Consider the following 19,299-nt stretch of genomic DNA (forward strand, 5'->3'; position numbering starts at 1 on the left):
GGGAGTGCGCCAGCACCGGGATTTTCCTTCCTCACTCATTCATTCTCTGATTCACTCGTTCCTGGAGGCGGTTCACAGGGACGTGCGGAGGAAAGGCGGGGCACTGAAGCCAGCCCGGCTGGGTGCGGTCCGGCGCCTGAGGGAAGGGCGGGCAAGGGGCGCGAGTCGGGGGGGGCGCAGGCTGCGGGAAGGCGCTCGGGAGGGGCGGGCGCGGCGGCCTGCGCCGGAAGTGAGTGGCTGGCGGCGGGCGGGGGAGCGGGCGGCCGGGCGCGAGTCGGTCCGCTCGTCGGCCGGCCGGCTCTCAGCCCCGCCCTCCGCGCCTCCGCCGGACACGGCCGCACTCTGCACCGCCGCCGCTGGGCGCTGCGGCCGCCCCGCCCCGCTGGCGGCCTCGCGCTCCCGCCCCGCCGCCGCCGCCCCGTCAGTCAGTCAGTCAGTCAGTCACGGAGCGCGCGGCGCGGGAGCTGCCGGCGCTCGCGGCGTCTCCCGGGAAGGAGCGCCGCGCCTGGGGAGGAGGAGCAGGAGCGCGAGCGGAGGCTGCCCAGCCCGGGGCCGCTACGGTAGTCGGGGCCGCCGGAGAGCCGAGCAGCTGCCGCGGTGAGTGCTCGCTCTCGCCCCTTGGGGCCGGGGGAAGGAGCCGGCCGGGCGCGGGGCGGTAAAGCGCTGCCGCCGCTCCCGCCTCCATTTTCCCGGCGTCCAGCTCCGCCATCCCGGCGCGGTGCGGGCGGCCGCAGCCTGGGGCGGGGTCGCTGCCCAGCACGGACCCGGCCCGCCGGACCGCGCCCGGCGAGGTGGCCGGGCGGTGGGTGGAAGCCGGTGGGGCCCGAGCGGCACCCGGCGCTCCTGGGGACCGCGCCGGAGGGAGACAATGAGACCTGGGGTCGCCTGGGGAGGGTGCGGTTAGGCTTCTCCGACCCGGCACCGGGGGCTGGTGGCCCGGGACCGCGGGTAGGAGAGGAACCTCCCTCGGCTAGCCTCCAAAACCAGCCGCAGAAAGCAGCGATTCGGTGTCTGAGGTGCCCCTGCCCCCCGTCCTTCAGAGATGAGTTCAGTGCAGAGATTTAGAAAGGCGGGGCTCCTCCCGTGTCTTTATAATTAAGCAGACTGTAAGTAAATTGCTCCGTTGCTTTTTAGTCTTATCTCATTTTTCTCTGTCTGTGTACATTCCCGCCGGAAATCCAAGCTGCAGTTCATGGGGGGAGGCAGTGAAATAGTGTCAGAATGCCATCGTTTTAAGATGGCTTGAAAGCAGATGTGGTTTTCTTATTCAGATGGCATTTTAGGGTGTCCCCACAGTGTGAGTTGGAAACTGCATAAGCCTTATTACTAATAAGCACGAAGACGTGACTTAGTATGAAATAAGAGCTTTTGGGAAGGGTGTTAAGTGTTACATCGAATATGCCTTGTGTGTGCATTTCTTATATTATGGAAAGAGCAATTAGGGAAAGCTGGGGGAATTGAAAGGTTCTTAACTGAACCGCCCAGTAAGGGTTGATGTCTGCAGCATTTCTCACCATGTGGGGAGAGCTGCCGGTGGATGTAAAGTCTGCTAAAAAGGATCCGTAACGGTAACCGGCTAGAGGTGAGGCGTGCGTGATCGGATTATTAAAAAAGGTGGTACTGAGTCTGTGAGGCTATTTAATTCAACACATATTTATGGAATACCTGCTGTCTGTTAGGCAGGGTGTGTGAACAAGACCTGCAGCAAGGTGGTTTCCCTGGAGCTCTTTGGAGCCAGGGAAGCCAACGTTCCATAAGCCCTGGAATTGAGGAGCAGTTTGACATTGGATAAGCTATTGGGCTCGAAACAGTACGTCGTCTCATCAGTAAAATGGGAGTAACACCACCTACTTACCTCCCCGGATGTCTGTCAAACAGATTTTGTGAGATAATGTATGTAAAATGCCTAGCACCTTGCCTGGCACTGAGGTGTTTAACAAATGTTAATTCCTTTTCTTAACTCCCTTATGGCTCTCTGGGGATTTTCTTGAGGGAGGGTGGAGGGGGAGAAGTGAACGTAGCAAATTGTAATCTAATGCATTATATAATAAATGTTGATGTGGAGGTTCAGAATAGGGGGGTATAGAGGAGTGAGATTAATTTTAGATTGAGGGCGTTAAGGAAAAATTCATGGAAGCGGTGTTATTTAAGTGGAAGCTTTAAGCATGGGTAGGATTTCAGCAGATGGAGATGACAAGGGGGAGGACATTCCAAGCAGAGGTGGTGCTATTCTTTGATAACTGGATTGAGGAGGGAGACCATCGGGGGAAGGGCAAAATAGAGACCTCAGAAGCCTTTTAGCTCTCTCTTGTTGAGTTGACCTTCAAAGACTGTCTCTGATTTTGCTTTTTGTGTTGTGAATTTCCCAGAAAACCAGATCTAGCCCTATTCAGGTAAGTACAAAAAATGCCTACAAAGCTTAAGACATGGTTTTTTGGATTAGACATTTTGTGTTATTTGGACTGTTGCTCTCCTGTTTGAATTTAATAAAGAATAATTTGTAGATGTTGCCTTGTGATGAATATTAGCTCTGTTTGGTAGAAGCAGCAGCTAATTTTTCAGACTCAAAGGTCTCACTAAGGTTATATAGTAAGGAATGGAGGAGTAGGCATCAATTAGGTGTGCCTCAAACTCTTGTTTTTATAGATATTTTAACTTTTTTTCTGAAGAGCTGTTTTTAACCATTGCCCTTTTGAGAATTATGATGACTTTTCATTTAGTTTCACTACCTTTTGGTTTTTACCCCATTTGTTTTCTAACTGCGTAATTATTTATTAGATAACGTTGTACATGGCCATTACACTGTCCACAGTTTTTGGACACGTGATAGAATCTCATGGTTTTGCCTTGGTTTGAATGTAGTTGAATGTTAACATTAGTAATGTTAATTTGAAACTCTTATTTTTAAGAAAATTAATATTAGTAAAACAAGATATGTGACAAGTCACTTATCTTGGTATCTCAGTTCCTTCACCTGTAAAATCAGTGGTTTGGGTTTGATCACTGGTTTTCAAGCTGTTTTAAACTCTAGAATTTTGAGGAGGTGCTTCAGAGGTTCTGCAGATGTTTGATTTAAATCTCATGTAAAATGTATCTGAAACCAATAAAAATAAAAAGTCATTACCATACGACGTGCAGTGTTCTGAACTCTTTACATGTATTGACTCACATCATAAAAAAAAAATCATAGCCCCGTGAAATTGTTTTTCCTATTATCTGAGGAAATAAACACAGCCAGCAAATTACTTGCCCAAAGGTTATAAAACTATAAAGTGGCAGAGTTGGATTTGAAACCAGGCAGACTAATTCTTCAGCTCGTACTTCTAGCCAATTTCCTATAATGCCACCATAATAAAATAAACAACACATAGGCACTTACTGTATATCAGATTTTAGCACCGTGAAGATCATAGTGCTGCGAGGCTAATTTATTTTGGGGGACAGGCAGTCCTCAAAGTAAAGCTTCTCTTACCGTCTCTGTGCTTATTTGTGAATTTTAAATAGATTATTTATAAGGAAAGTTGTAATTTGCAGTAGATTTTTAAAAATTCAGTCTCGTGCATAGCTGTTCATATAAAATTGTCTGAGCAATAATACTACTATGGCATATACACTGTGCTCAGCTGAATGACAGGCAAGACAGGCACCTTTCCTTGGGGCATACTCATCCCATGTGAAGTCATTTATCTAGTAACAAATGAACATGTAACTGAAGTTCTAATATTATAGATGTTTTTATAGCTCTTTGCAAGATTTGGGTTTTCCTTGTCTGTCCATGGAAACTCTATGGGGCAGTTCTACTCTGCCCTATAGGGTTGCTATGAGTCAGAATCGACTGGAAGGCAGCGGGTTTGGTTTTTTTTTGGCCTTGTAAGCAGTTGTTATGTATTGTTACAGAGTCAACTTTGAAAGAAAAAAATTATCCTGTTTTTTTTAAACTTTTGGATCAGTTTATCCTGAGACTACAAAGTGAACCCTTAAAAGCCGCTGCCCCCCAATTACAAACAAAAAACCACAAAAGAAAACTACTACCTCCTCGCACCTCCTTAATTGGGTGAAATCAAAACAAAATTGTACAGAAATAAATAAGTTGCTGAGGTGGTCATAAGACTGTAACTAACATCCCTAACCCTCAATTTCAGTCTTTTTATTTGGTTTTGTCATAAATTGATGTGCTATATTTGAAAAGATAAAAAAGTATTAGCAACACTTTTGCCAGTTTAACATATTGGGGATGTCATGTAAGATTTCATCTAGAAAAGTTTTTTTGCTAAATATTAGAAAACTTCCAGGTTGTATGATCTCTAAAGCTTCATTTCATACTCTTACAACTGCTATTTTAAGGTAAAATATTTACTATAATTTGAGGCAGTTGTTTTGCAATAAATCACTCACGATTTCTAAATCCACTTTTTAAAAAGAGTATTTTTTTGCCGTTAGTAAAATACATATTGTTTCTCGGCTGACACAGAGCTGGGCATAATGGGAAAATCAAAAAGTTAAAAAATATAGTTTACATTCTAGTTGGAGAGGGAAGATTGGTTTATCTTCAGGGAAGAAGTGGGGTATGAGAGTCTTGAAAATGAGTAGGGATTTGAAGAAGTGAAAAGGGGAAATGAGGACATTGCAAGAGATCCTATGAAGATTAAGGGCACAGGTAGGAAAGTAGTCCAGTTTCGGGGAACAGAGGTTTCAAATCTGGGCAGAGTGGGAAATAAGCCTAGAATGGTACATTGGTATCCCATTGTAATGAATCTGGAATGCAAAACTAAGGAATCCAGATAATTCTGTAGCCGTTGACTGGCCCAAAAAGTTCTGATATGGTTAATATGGTCTGGGTGGTGCACACTTAACTGTCTTAATGTGCTTGGCTGTTACCTCAAGTATTGGAGGTTCAAGTTTACCCAGAGGCTCCTCCGAAGAAAGGCCTGGTGATCCACTTCAGAAAAATCAGCCATTGAAAACCCTGTGGAGCGCAGTTCTGTCCTGACACATGGAGTCACCATTGTGGCAACTGGTTCTTAATACTGTCTGAGAAAATTCTTTTAAATTTGCCAGCTAGGAGATCATCTAAGAGAGTTCAGGTGAGATTGTAGAAGTCGTGGTAAAGAGATTAAATGGTGAGGGAGGTTTTTTTTTTCTCCCCCCCCCCCCCACAAGTTTAATAGTGAAAGGAGAGGGAAGAGAAATATAAACAGCTGGAGGGGGCAGCAGTATCAAGTGAGAGGTATTCTTCCCTTCAAAATAGAGGACCAGTTCAAGTGCAGGACATAAGGAATCAGTAGAGAATATAATTGAGGTAGCAGCATTCAAAAAGAAGCAGAAGGAACTGGGATTTGAAGAATGGGTGAAGAGATTATGTTTGGAAAAGAAGTGACAAGACATCCCTTTGATGAGAAGAAAATCAAGATTAGTAGGTTCATAAATGATGTCTTATCAGTGTGTTAAGACTGTTGAAATTTAAGCATTCTGGTCAAGAATGGAGAAAATTAGAACTAGCTATATGAAATAGGCTCAGATACTGTAGAATTGTAGTAAATCAATTTTGTAATAGTGCTTAAACTTGGAGGCTTTTTTGGAAATCTCCTTTAGAAGGATTTTACTGAGTTTGTTATATAAAGTGTTAGCTAAGTCAGTACAGCAAAACAACTAATAATGTAATTTGAAAAAGTATATAATATTCTTTATGTACCCCAAATTGTACATGCCTCAGTGTCTTTGCTTACGGTCCCCCAGCCTGGTTGGTTCTCCCTAACTTTCTTAGTCCAAATCTGACTGTTTATCCTTTACACCTGCCTTCTTTGCCATGCACCTCCTTTGTGAACCCATTGGCCACCAAGCAGAATTACTTACTTTCTTCATTTCCATAGATCCTACTTGATTTGCTTTATGTTGTAAATAATTATGTGGTGTTGTATGTCCCCTGAGCTCTGGAGATTTGAACCTGATTTTGCTTATCTAAAATGCCTCTTAGTCCCATAAATATAATAGAAATTCAATAAAAAATATTTGAAAGAAAGCGATTATTTGACAAGTTAGTTACTTTTGGTATTACATCTCCTGGAAGGATTCACAAAAGTCCAATAACGTTTATTCTATTTATAAAGAATAAGCCTTCCTTGGCTTATTCAGTTTACTTTGTATTGTAACAAATGATATTAGAGACTCTGTAAAGGAATCAGTGATTCCTCCTTAAGTGTGAATAGGTACTTTACAAATTTTAGTAATGGTTCAAAAGCCTTTTTGTCTGCCCTAAAATTTTAATTAATACATATGTACTAAAGCAGGAGCAATGAATATGCGGCATGTTGGAAAAATCTCAGTTTTAGCACTTGGTGATACAGAAATTTCAGTCTGGATCTTAAATCGTTTCATTTTGGTGCTTGGTTTTAATAGTTGTCTTAGCTGAAAGGATACCTTAGAGAGGGCCATAAAATCAGAATAAGTGCATCTTTGGCTATAGTTTCTGAGTCATGAGACTCAGTTACGCAAATTTGGTAGTAAAGTTTGCTCTTCTGTGTTTCAGTCAGCTATTCTTGCAAACCAGTGTGAAAATGTTGTATTTAATGTACTTTCAGTAAATGGCTTCAAAATCCAGTGAAACTCTATGTTTGGAGGACATTAGTGTTAGAGAATAGTTTCTCAGTTTTTCAAGTGTGCAGATATGAGCCTTTTAAGATAGTACATGTTGTGTTTTTGTGGAATACAGTTATTTTCTTGCTAGGTTTTAAAATGTCTCATTTACCTTAAAGGTGCAGATAGATTGATGATGTTTTTGTTTTTTAAAAACAACTGTTCGGGAGCCTACTGCTAATAGCCATTTGTCATCAGAGAAGGTCAGCGAATTAAAACTCTTATCTTTTTGTAAAAGAAAAATGCAGAATTTATCTTTAAATTGCTTTTTTATAAGTACTTTACCCTGCGACCACTAATAAACCTCCGTTTGGTACAAAATACTTACGGTCACTCTCCAACCACATCAGTGATACCCTTTAACACTTGGCGCACTTCTTGCTTGAACTTTTGCTGCAGTAGCTGCTTTTGAAATGAAAACTTGCACTCTCCCCTGTAAACTTCCTTTTGTTGAGGTGAAAGCAGGTGCTTCATGAGAGATTATACTAATACAGTTCTTGATAAAACATTGTTTCCATTAAGGAAATGATTTACTGTTGAGGATTTGTCTTCTCTGAAACATCTGTCTCTTGTAGCGGTTATAAAAAGATAGTTTCTTTATTTCATTATTGCAAAAGAATCTAGCAAATACTATCACCCTTCCCTCAGAATCCTTAGAACTACTTAGTACCAGAATGCTTAGATAACTTTATATGATGTATGACTGTTTGATAGGTGGCAGTAATGAAGTCATTCTCTGTATTAAAGATACATATATAGTATATTGTATTGCATTGCATTTTATTTTTTAAAACAAATGTATTAACATGAAGCATAAATATAAGTAGATGTTCTAATATGTTCTTATACCCCAGTAGGATAACACTTATACCTTCTGGGGTACTTTCACTTCCATTTTGGAACCCATGATACAATCTTATTGAATCACTATTGTTAATGATGAACGTTTCACATTGAATTCCATTTCAAAGCATGTAGTATTCTTATGGGAACTTATCTTAAAAATAAAGCACTTGGCACATTCTGTGAGGCCAGCATTAACCTAATACAAAAGCCAGATAAAGACATCATGATAAAAGAAAATTACAGACTCATATCCCTTAAGACTATAGATATAAAACTTCTCAACAAAATACTAGCAAACTGAATCCAACAGCATATTAAAGGGATTATGCACCATAACCAAGTGAGATTTATCCCAAGAATGCAAGGGTGGTTCAACATAAGAAAATCAATGTAATACGCAACATAAATAGAACGAAGGTTAAAAAAAAAAAAAAAAGTCATCTCAATTGATGCTCAAAGCCATTAGACAAAATCTTACACCCTTTCTTAATAAAAACAATTGGAAAACTAGAAATAGAAGGGAACTTCCTTAACATAATAACGGACATTTATGAAAAACTCATAGCTAACATCATATTCAGTGGTAAAAGACTGAAAGCTTTCTTCCTAAGATCAGGAACAAGATAAGGATGCCCACTTTCACCAGTGTTACTCAACATTTTACTGGAAGAAGTTAGGCGAGAAATAGAAATAAAAGGCATCCAAATCAGAAAGGAGGAAGTAAAACTTCACATCTGACATTATTCTATGTATAGAAAATCTCAAAGAATCCACAAGAAAGTTACAAGAGTTAATTAATTAATTTCACAAAATTTCAAGTTACACAAAATCAACACACAGAAATCAGTTGTTTCTATATACCAGGAATGAACAATCTCAAAGGAAATGAAGGAAACAATTCAATTTACAGTAGCATTTAAAAGAATAAAATACCTAGGAATAGATTTAACCAAGGAGGTGAAAGACTTGTACATTGAAAACTATAAAACATGGCTGAAAGAAATTAAAGAAGACCTAAATAAATGAAAAGACATCCTGTGTTAATGGAAAGATATCCCGTGTTAATGGATTAGAAGATTTAATATTGTTAAGATGTCAGGACTACCGAAAGTGATCTGTAGATTTGATGCAATCCCTATCAAAATTCCAACAGCCTTTTTGATGAAATGGAAAAGTCAACCCTGAAATTCATATGAATTTGCAAAAAAAAAAAAAAAAAACTAAACCTGTTGCCATCAAGCCTGTTCCAAATCATAGCAGCCCTCTAGGACAGAGTGGAACTGTCCCATAGGGTTTCCAAGAAGCTGCTGATGGATTCAAATTGCTGACCTTTTGCATAGCACCTGAATTCTTAACCACTGTGCCACCAGGGCTCCATGGATTTGCAGAGAGCCCCAAATAGCCAAAACAATCTTGAAAAAGAACAAAGTAGGAGAACTCATACTCACCAACTTTAAAACTTACTATAAAGCTACAGTAATCAAAATAGTGTGGTATTGGTTGAAGAATAGACATACAGACCAGTGAATTAGAATTGAGAGTTAAGAATAAATGCATACATCTATAACCAAATCAATTTCAGACAAGGATGCCAAAAGCATTCAGTGGAGGAAGAATAGTCTCTTCAAGAAATGGTGTTGGGGCAACTGGATAGCAATGTGCAGAAGATTGACGTTGGACCCCTGCTCAAACCATATATAAAAATGAACTCAAAATGGATCAGTGACATAAATGTGAGATAAAACTCTTGGAAGACAAAAATAGAAGTGAATCTTCATGACCTTGGATTTAGCAGTGGATTCTGAGATAGGATACAGAAAGCACAAGCAACAAAGGAAAAAGTAGATAAATTGGACTTTATCAGAATAAACTTGTGCATCAAAGGACATTATCAAGAAAGTGAAAAGAGGGTCTATAGATGAGAGGGAATATTTGCAAAGCGTATATCTGTTAACAGTTTATTATCCAGAATAAGAAAGAACTCCCACACCCAAACAGCAAAAAGACAATACAATTTAAACATGGGCAAAGAATTTGAATACATATTTCTCCAAAGAAATTATACAAATGGCCAATAAGCACATGAAAAAATGTTCAACATCATTAGTTATTATAAACCCGGAACTCGCTGCCATTGAGTCAATTCCAACTCATAGAGACCCTACTAAAAACAGAACAAAACCTGTTCCCATCAAGTTGATTCTGACTCATAGTAACCCTATAGGGCGCCATAGGATTTCTGAGACTGTAATTTTTAAGGAAGCAAACGGTAACATCTTTCTCCCATGGAGTGGCTAATGAGTTCGAACTGCCAACCTGTCTTCAGCAGCTTAGCGTTTAACCACTGTGCCACCTAATCTCTTTCATTACTCATTAGGAAAATGCAAATCTAAACTCAAATGAGATACTACTTCACACCCGCCGGAAAATAAGAATTGTTGGCAAGGATGTAGAGAAATTGGAACCCTCATCCATTTCTGGTGGAAATGTGAAATGGTGCAGCTGCTGTGGTGACCAATTGGGCGGTTCCTCAAAAAGTTAAACATAGGATTATCTTATGACCCAGCAATTCCACTCCTAGGTATATACTCAAAAGAAGTGAAATCAGGGACTTAAACAGATACTTTATACCGGTGTTCATAGCAACATTATTCGCAGTAGCCAAAAGTAGAGACAACCCTAGTGTCTATCAGTGATGAATGGATTAAAAAAGTAAAATGGTATGTACATACAGTGAATTATTTTTTACACATAAAAAGGAATGAAGTCTTTATAGATGAATGAAATTTGAAAACATTATGCTAAGTGAAATAAGCCAGACACAAAAACAAATACTGTATGATTCCACTTAAGTGAAATATCTAGAATAGGCAAATTTATGGAGACAGAAGGTAGATAGAGGTTATCAGGGAGGGGCTGGGAGGAGAGAAGAATGGGGAATTATTGCTTCATGAGATGGATATAAAGTTCCTGTTTGGGGTGATGAAGAAGTTTTGGAAATAGGTAATGGCGATGGTTGCACAACATTGTGAATGTAATCTGTGTCACTGAATTGTTCACTTAATAATGGTTAAAATGGCAAATCTGATGTTATGTATATTTTACTGCCATAAAATTAAAAAAGCAAGCACTTGGGACAAGACACTCTGGTTCTTGTACAAATTGGAGAGTGATGTTTGTGGAAGGAAAGTAGAACGCATTTGTATCAAGCCATTTAACCCCAGAAAAATAGATATATTTCAACAAAGTGAGAGCTTTATAAAATTTAGTCTTCATTATAACAAATTATAAGCTTATTTTCAGAAACCTAAATTTGGGTTTTATTTTATGCTTTCAGGAATTATCCGAGGTGAATTTAAAATACCCATTAGACAATTTAGTAATTCAGTAATTAAAAAAAAAAATGTAGATAGACAACTATTTTTCCAGCTTTTCTTGTTAACTGTCTCATGTCTATATTGAGCATTTTTCAACACCCCTGGCAAGAAAGTTTGAATCCACCAACCACTCCTTGGAAACCCCATGAGGCAGTTCTGGTCTGTTCTGTAGGGTCGCTATGAGTCGGAATCAACTCAACGGCAACGGGTTAGCAAGATTTGTAAAATTTTTCATTACCTACGCTTTATTGACATCCCCTGCCGTGTTCCCTATACCCTGCCAGTCCCAGAAGCAACTACAGCCATCATTGCTTCACCACGTGTTAAGTTTTGCCAGTTCTGCAACTTCATACTAATTGAGTTATACATACACACTTTTTTGTCCATGGCTTCTTTCAATGAGGTTGATCCATGTTACTGCATATGTTAGTAGTTTGTTACTTTTTATTACTGAGTAGTATTCAAATGTGTGAATATACTATAGATTCTTTATCCAGTTTCCTGTTTATGAACACCTAGACTGTTTCCCAGTTTGGGACTATTATGAAGAAAACTGCTGTGAAAAATTTTGTACCAGCCTTTTTGTGGACAGATGATTTTGTCATCTGTGGGTTTGCTAGGTCATAGGAGTAGATGTTCCCATTTTTAAAAACTTTCTGTTGAAGAATATGTATTCAGAAAAGTGCACATATCGTAAGTATGCATGTTTATAACCTGAATACTCCTGTATAACTAGTACTCAGATAAAAAAATAGAAAATTACCATCCTGCTGCAGTCTCCCCACACCTACTTCTGTACACCTTGTCCCCTCATGGGTAAACACTACCTTGACTTCTAATTCTAACTCTGCCAAAAGTTTTTTGGTTTGTTTCTTTTTCAAAAATTGCTTTTTACTAATTTATTGAAGTATAATTTCCATATAGCAAACTGAACATATTTAAAGTATAAAATTTGATGAGTTTTGATGTACTTGTAGACCCATGAACCCGTCACTGTAATCAAGATAGCAAACATTTCCATCATGCCCCAAAGTTTCATCATACCCTTTGCAATTCGTTCCTCCCTCCACCCCTTCACCAGGCAACCCATCAGTATAGATTCTTTTGTATTTTCTAGGATTTGTGTAAATGGAATCATACGGTGTATTCTCTCTCCCTCTCTGGTCTGGCTTATTTTCATGCAGAAAAATGAATTTTAGATTCATCTGTGTTGTAGTTTGGATTAATTCTTGTTTTATTCTATTATGTGGATATACATTTTGTTTATCTATTAGTCTTTTGAAAGATATTTGGGTTGTTTTCATTTTTAGTTTTTACAAATAAAGCTGTTATGTGTGTATAAGCCCCTTTGTGGACATGTGTTTTCATTTCTTTTGGATAAATGTCTATGAGTGGACATATTGGATTATACAATAGGTATATTTTTAACTTTTTACAAAACTGGCATATTTTTCCAAAGTAGTTGTATCATTTTATATAATCAACAGCAGTATTTGACAGTCCCTGTGTTCTCGTGCCTCAGGAGAATTTCCCCCAGCTCTTCTGCTCGTCCTCTAGCCACAGATGGACCCTGCGTCGTGATTATTGAAGGCCCAGAGTGCCTGTATGGTGTCTCTTAATTTTTCTGCTGTGTGTTTTAAGGCACAGGGGAGCAAGCAGTTGACCTTTTAAAAATATCACTCCTATCTACTGATATTTTTCGAGATCTTAGTTTATTAACCAATGTAACAATGTCACCTGCATGTTTATAATTATAGTGACAGTACTTTCTTCCCTATTTGGAAAGTACTTGGTCTTGCCAATCCTTGAGCCTTTGATAGGGTCCTGAGACTTGAATCAACTTGCTTCTAAGTTTTGCACACTATTGACTGAAGTTTCAGCTTTCTCTGGTGGGCTAACTCACTTGCTATTCTTTTCCAGCTTCCCATATTTGGTCCAGCTTCCCATATTTGGTCAGCATTGTGACTTCCTCTTTTCTGTAGTACTTGTAAAGATATCTTTTTAAAATCCCTTAGTTTATTAACATCATTATGGTGTGATTTCAATAGTAAGTATATGTTTTCAATCTGCTCTGTTGAATGAATGGGTAGTTATGTAATTTTTAAGGACTATATTTTTGTACCTTTGTAAAAATTGTCTGTTTGCTATCACAGTTTTTGACCTATTGCTAGCAAAGACCAAGCCATAGCTTGCAAAGAGAATTGAGCTTATTGGCACAATGTCCCAAAAACACGTTTCAGTTCCTTAGCCCAGGGCTTCATCCCTTAATGATCTTTTTCCCTCTATATACTGAATTCATTTAGCACTTAGGTATTCTTTCTGTATCCTCACATTTGCTTTCTTATTTAATAATACTAATCCTACACACAACCCAGTGCGGCACAATGGTTAAGCACTTGGCTGCTAACTGAAAGGTTGGCAGTTCAAATTTACCTAGAGACTCTGTGGGAGAAAAGACCTGGCTATCTGCTCCTGTAAAGATTACAGCCTAGAAAAACGAATGGGGGAACAGTTCACATTGGGATCGCTATGAGTCAGAATCGACTCAGTGACAACCTGACAAAAACAACAATCTTGCATAGCACCAGGCGCACAACTAGTGTTCAAGGAATACGTAATAATTGAAAGTAAGATGGGGAATAAAGGAAGTAAAGGGAGCGAGTGAAATTAAGGAAAAGAATGGAGTCAAATGGTGTTGATTTGGTGAGGTTATCCATCTCACTGATTTTCCTTTCAGAAAAGATACCTGATTTCCTAATGAAAATTACTTGCAGTTAACATTATATTTGTTTGGGTCTTTTGACACAGGAAAAATACGTTGCTCATAAAAACAAATGCAGAAACAAAATTACTCTGATAATATTTGGGATCAAATACCTGATTACAGTTTCTAGTGTTATATGAATGAATCTGGATATAACTTTTGAGTTTATAGAAAATTTACTCTATTTTTATAAAGTTAATTTGCATTGTGAAAATTCAGTGAAGCTGGCTCTTCTTTCTTCCCAATTGTTAGTAAACTCTCTTGGCGCCTGGCTGAAAAATAGTTGTTTAATTGAAATATAAGGAACAGTATATATACATATAACTAAAACTTGGGATATAACGTTTATATAACACCAGTTCTTTAACAAATGTATGATAGTTTAATGATAGTTTAATGACAGTCTTGGTATTTTTTATTAACCTGTTACTTGCTTGAATGATTTTTCTCTGGTGGTTTTTATTTCATGTTGTCCTTTATTTATGAAAATAGAAAAATTTAGTCAAAATCAGAACTTATCTTTTGTGAATGTTAATTACGTTTCAAAAATTCCAAATATTTTATCCATTTATGTGGATACTTATAAAATCTAGTTATTATTGAAAATCTTAGGGTTTTTTTTTTTTCTCTCTTTCTTTCATTAAAGACTTTCTTTGAGTTTTTTGTTTAGAAATTTTGGAGTCACAGGAAGTTGCAAAAATAGTACCTGGAGATTGGTGTACCCGTTACCCAGTTTCTCCCATTGGGTATATCTTACATAAACCAAATAAAAACCTGTTTTCATGGAGTCGATTCCAACTCATAGCGACCCTATATAGGACAGAGTAGAATTGCCCCATAGTGTTTCTAAGGAGCAACTGGTGGATTTGAATTGCTAACCGTTTGGTTAGCAGCCGGAGCTGGTAGCTCTTAACCACTGTGCTACCAGGGCTCCACATCTTACACAACTATAGTATAATACCAATACCAGGAAATTAACATTGGTACAATGTGCATATAGAGTTCTGTGCCATTTTATCACGTGTAAATTTGGGTAACCACTGTCACAATCAAGATACAGAAATACCACCTCAAGATCTCCCTGTGGTACCCCCTTTTCAGTCTCTCCCACTTTGTGTGAAGCAGCAAAACAGAGCTGGCTGGCTGGCTGGCTGGCTGGCTCGATGGACGGATGGATGGACAAATGGACAGACATAAAAATACAGATTCTTGGTATTACCATTCTGGTGTTTTATGCATATTTTAATAGAGTGTTTTCATCATAGAGATATAGTAGTCATTGGGAGTTACAGGAACTTCAGGGTTATTTCTCTTTAATTTTACGTATTCTATTATGTTCTGGGTTATTATCTAACCTTAGGCTGTCATTTTATTTTGTAATGAATAAATCATATTGTTTTATGAGGAAATGCTTTGGAATTATATAAACACTGCATGCTATCTTGTTTGTATCATTTCTTACAGCCACATTGTCATTTACACATGCTAATTTAATGATACATTAGATTTAGTATGGAGATTTTCCATATGATACCATTATCTAACACATCTGTAAAGGGACCATCAGTACATATGTGACAGTGCTGGAGATAGATTAAAAACAAAAAACCAAACCCAGTGCCGTCGAGTCGATTCCGACTCATAGCGAGCCTATAGGACGGAGTAGAACTGCCCCATGGAATTTCCAAGGAGCGCCTGGCGAATTCAAACTGCCGACGCTTTGGTTAGCAGCCGTACCACTTAACCACTATGCCACCAGGGTTTCCTAGAGAGATAGATAGAGGGGACTAAAACATACCTTTAGAAACATAACAGCAGAAGTTACAGCTGTATAGTTATTAACGCAATTCTTTTGACTTGTGTGGTGGTAGATATTAATTTTTAAAGAGGCTTATCTTTATCAACATAGCCTGATATTTTTAGAATCAGAAGTACAAAGAATAAATCCTTAATGGTTTATTTGGGCCATAATTTTTTTACTAAAGAATTTTCATTTTTGCATTTTGTAGCTTGTTTATTCCCCCTTTCACTTTTAAGATTATTACAAATATGCAAAAATAGAAATGTATAAGGAAGAAAATAAAATGTAATTCTACCACCGAGGAATGATTACAGGTAAATTTTTGGCATATATTCTCATGTATATGTGTATTTATATTTATATAGCCCATTATTATATGTGCAATTTAGTTCTTTTATTTTAACTTACATCGTTAGCATTTTCCCATGACATTAAATGATTTATGGACAATTCACAACACCTGCATTATATAATCCAGGATGCGCCTTCTCCCCCCCACTCTACTCCCCAGTTTTTTTCCCCCAGTGCTTAGTTTTGATGAGCATACTTGTACACAACTATCTTTTAAAAATAAATTTCCATTTTTAATTTTGAAACATTTTAAACTAAGATATAAAACATGGGGGGGGAGGAGTTGCCATTGAGTCACTTCTGACTCATGGTTGACCCCATGTGTCTCAGAGTATAACAGTGCTCCACAGGGTTTCCAGTGGCCAGTTTTTTGGAAATAGATCACTGGGCCTTTCTTCCAAGGTGCCTCTGGGTGGACTTGAACCTTTGGATTAGAAGCTGAGCGCATTAACTGTTGACACCACATAACCGAAACCCTAAACCCACTGCCGTCGAGTTGATTCTGACTCATAGCAACCCTATAGGACAGAGTAGAACTGCCCCATAGATTTTCCAAAGAGTGCCTGGTAGATTCGAACTGCCGACCTCTTGGTTAGCAGCAGTAGCACTTAACCACTATGCCGCACCACGTATAATATCCAGATTTTCTAGATGTGTAACAGATGACTCTCCAGCGTGATAAGGAGTAAATGTTCCCACCGGCAATGTTCCAGTTGTTCCACATCCTTCCCAATCTCTGGTTTTATCAGATTTACTAATTTTTGCCAACTTGATGGATATAAAAATGAATTTTTTTCTTTAGTATGTTTCAAGTATAGTCCTTAGGGTAAGGAGTGTGAGGTGTGGAGCGAAACTTTATTCATGGAAATTGTATTCATGCAAATATCCATTAAGAAATGTTTTCCAATCACAGATTAAAGTTTTGTTTTTAAGAATTTTGAGTAAAATTATTGTTGTTTATGCTTAGTCACAGTTGGATACAAGTGTTTTCTCCAAAGAAGTGTTAGCTGTCCTGGCTGTAAGACTGTTTGATACTGGAGAATTGCCCAAAATATATTAACTCCTATGTTGTGACATCTTTGTAGATAAATTAGATGATTGTTTGGCTAACAGAACCGCTTTACTTCCTGTGAGCCTTTTTGAGAACATACTTAATTTTTGATAACCATGTATAAAAAAAAACCAAACCCGTTGCCATCGAGTCAGTTCCGACTTATATAAACCATGTATAGTTAAGTAAAAATATAATATCTAGGCTTTTTTTTTTTTTTCTAATTTCAACAGCTGTTTGATGACTGCTTATGTTGTTTAAGAGTGGGAATTATTTACTCTGAGAAGTGAATGTATCATTGTTACATAATTTGTTTTCTTAAAAAAAAATCCTCTCCCCTTACTTACCCTCCCTCACTCTATGTGTGTGTATTATGAAAAACATTTCAGATTTAAAATATGTAACATGTAAATGCATTAGTTTTAAATGCAAAGAGTATAGAAGTTCTGTTCTTATCATAGAGTTTTAGAAAATATTTTGACTGCATGAGACCAGGGACTATGTCTACTCTTAAAATGTGTATTCCCTGTGCTTGTTATTAGCACAGTGCCCGATTCATAGTAGTTTTTCAATAAGTATTTGTTGAGTGAAAATATTGTATCTTAATAAAAAATGGTAACACTTAAGCGAAAAATAAGCTGTATTTTTTCCAGTACAAATACATACAGAGCTAATCCTGCCTGAATGTAGGATTCTGTGCCATAACAGTATTTAAGCTTTGGTCTTTCTGGCCTTCTGAGAGAGAAGCAAGTGTGCTACAATCCTACAGTAGTATTTTTTTCTTGTAGAGAATGTGTCAGTTCGCACTTGTCGAAATTTGTCCTATCTTCTAAAATAGAGTAATAAAGAATGGTAAAAACAACAAAACAAACAAACAAAAAGCCCAACCCTGAGTCTGTTTTTAACTAAAAAAAAAGGAAAGCTAATTTCATAACCCTTGTGACTTAGGTGCATGTAGCCTGTGGACGTCAAGTTCCACTCCATGACTTCTGATTTTACTTTCTATGGTCTCATCTCTGTCTGTTCCTGTGTGTCTTTGCCTCTAGACCTTGTGGGCACAAACCTCTTTCCTTCCTTTCCTGAGCCAAGAGTCTCAAATTTAGTGACATTATTAATGGCTTGGGGGATTTTACAAAGGAGAAATTACATGCTGTATATATAGCCTTTTATTTAAGGAGCCTGGTGGCACAGTGGTTAAACTCTCAACTGCTAACCAAAAGGTTGGCAATTGGAATTCACCAGCTGCTTCACAGGAGCAAGATGCAGCAATATGCTTCTGGAAAGATTACAGCCTTGGAAAACCTATGGGGCAGTTCTGTGCTCTGTCCTGTAGTTCACTGTGAATTGGAATCGACTCAGCCTTTTACAAGCTTCTGTACCTTATCTTTGGCTGTTTTCCCTAGCCAGTGCTTTGGACATGCTATCCTTTTTGTCCTATAGAGTTTTCTCAGAAATTTATTCAAGTCCCCACTCTGAATATTTTTCACAAGGAGCAGCACTATGTTGCATTCTGTGTTGCTGTGTATTGAATCACCCAAAACTTAGTGGCTGAAAATAGCATCAGTCATTTAATACCGTCTCTAATGGCTTTGGCCACCACATGTCTGCCAGTTTGTCCTGCTGTGGTGGCTTGCGTGTTGCTGTGATACTGGAAGTTTTGCTACCGGTATTTCAAATACCAGCAGGGTCACTCTTGGTGGACAGGTTTCAGCTGAACTTCCAGACTAAGACAGACTAGGAAGAAGGACCTGGCGGTCTACTTCTGAAAAGAATTAGCCAGTGAAAACCTTACGAATAGCAGCTGAGCATTGTCTGATAGAGTGCCAGAAGATGAGCCCGTCAGATTGGAAGGCACTCTAAATACTACTGGGGAAGAGCTACCTCCTCAAAGTAGAGTTGACTCTAATGATGTGGATGGAGTCAGGCTTTGGGGACATTCATTTGCTAATGTGTAATGACTCAAAATGAAAAGAAACAGTTGCAATCATCCTTTATTAATCGGAATGCAAAATATACAAAGTATGGATCTAGGAAAATTAGAAGTCATCAAAAATGAAAAGGAATGCATAAACATATCCTAGGTATTAGTAAGCTGAAATGGACTGGTATTGCCCATTTTGAATCAGACAGTCACATGGTCTACTGTGCCAGGAATGACAAATTGAAATGTCATCACATTCATCGTCAAAAAGAACATTGTAAGATCTATCCTAAGTACAGCACTGTCAGTGATAGGACAATATCCATATGCCTACAAGGAAGACCAGTTAATATGACTATTATTCAGATTTACGCACCAACCACAGAGGCCAGAGTTGAAGAAACTGAGTATGGATTACACCTCAACATAAAGAAAACAAAAATCCTCACAACTGGACCAATAAGCAACATCATGATAAACAGAGAAAAGATTGAAATTGTTAGGGATTTCGTTTTACTTCGATCCACAAGATGTGTCCATGGAAGCAGCAGTCAA

At 38.5% G+C, this 19,299-nt stretch overlaps 1 protein-coding gene across 4 annotated transcripts in view; it reads left to right on the top strand.

Moving 5' to 3' along the window:
• Positions 1 to 468: 468 nt before the first annotated feature.
• The window catches only part of RAPH1 (Ras association (RalGDS/AF-6) and pleckstrin homology domains 1), a 92,647-nt gene continuing 73,816 nt past the window's right edge, over positions 469 to 19,299 (top strand). For all 4 annotated transcript variants that reach the window (XM_064286776.1, XM_064286775.1, XM_064286773.1 and 1 more), the window contains exon 1: positions 469 to 597. The gene's annotated coding sequence lies outside the window, so the exon portion shown is untranslated. The remainder of the gene's footprint in view (positions 598 to 19,299) is intronic.

Source organism: Loxodonta africana, chromosome 6 (assembly GCF_030014295.1).
Source record: "Loxodonta africana isolate mLoxAfr1 chromosome 6, mLoxAfr1.hap2, whole genome shotgun sequence".
In the NCBI taxonomy this organism is placed as follows: Eukaryota; Metazoa; Chordata; class Mammalia; order Proboscidea; family Elephantidae; genus Loxodonta; species Loxodonta africana.